The sequence below is a fragment of the Penaeus monodon genome, chromosome 23 (genome assembly GCF_015228065.2).
Source record: "Penaeus monodon isolate SGIC_2016 chromosome 23, NSTDA_Pmon_1, whole genome shotgun sequence".
In the NCBI taxonomy this organism is placed as follows: Eukaryota; Metazoa; Arthropoda; class Malacostraca; order Decapoda; family Penaeidae; genus Penaeus; species Penaeus monodon.
Window position 1 is genome coordinate 39309912 of NC_051408.1, and position 346 is coordinate 39310257.

The 346-nt window shown below is 37.6% G+C and overlaps 1 protein-coding gene across 1 annotated transcript in view; it reads right to left on the reverse strand.

Moving 5' to 3' along the window:
- LOC119588256 (uncharacterized protein DDB_G0271670-like) overlaps positions 1-346 on the reverse strand; it is a 2435-nt gene that overhangs the window by 1316 nt on the left and 773 nt on the right. The gene's annotated exons all lie outside the window — the stretch shown is intronic.

Genomic DNA, 346 nt, shown 5'->3' on the forward strand with positions numbered 1-346 from the left:
ATCTTAAAGCTTTAAGCCCTCTCGTCTTCCCTGATGGCCGTGACCAACATTATCATAAACATATTAAGAGGATTCAAATGCATCATGGATGACATTTTCCATGATCTGTTTGTACAACACATACACGTGCAAGCAGACTGAAAGACGCACACATAAACATAAACGGTTTTCGGTTTTGCTAAGTACTCTGAAAAAGTGTTAGCGAGATCGAAACCTTTAGTGTTTATTTCTTTCTATTCCGGAAGGGTTTAGTAGTTGAGAAATTGTCGAAGACGTCCAAACGTTTCATTTTATTTCTTTCCATTTTGATCACATTTTGTTTCATTTGTGTGTCTGCGTTACTGCG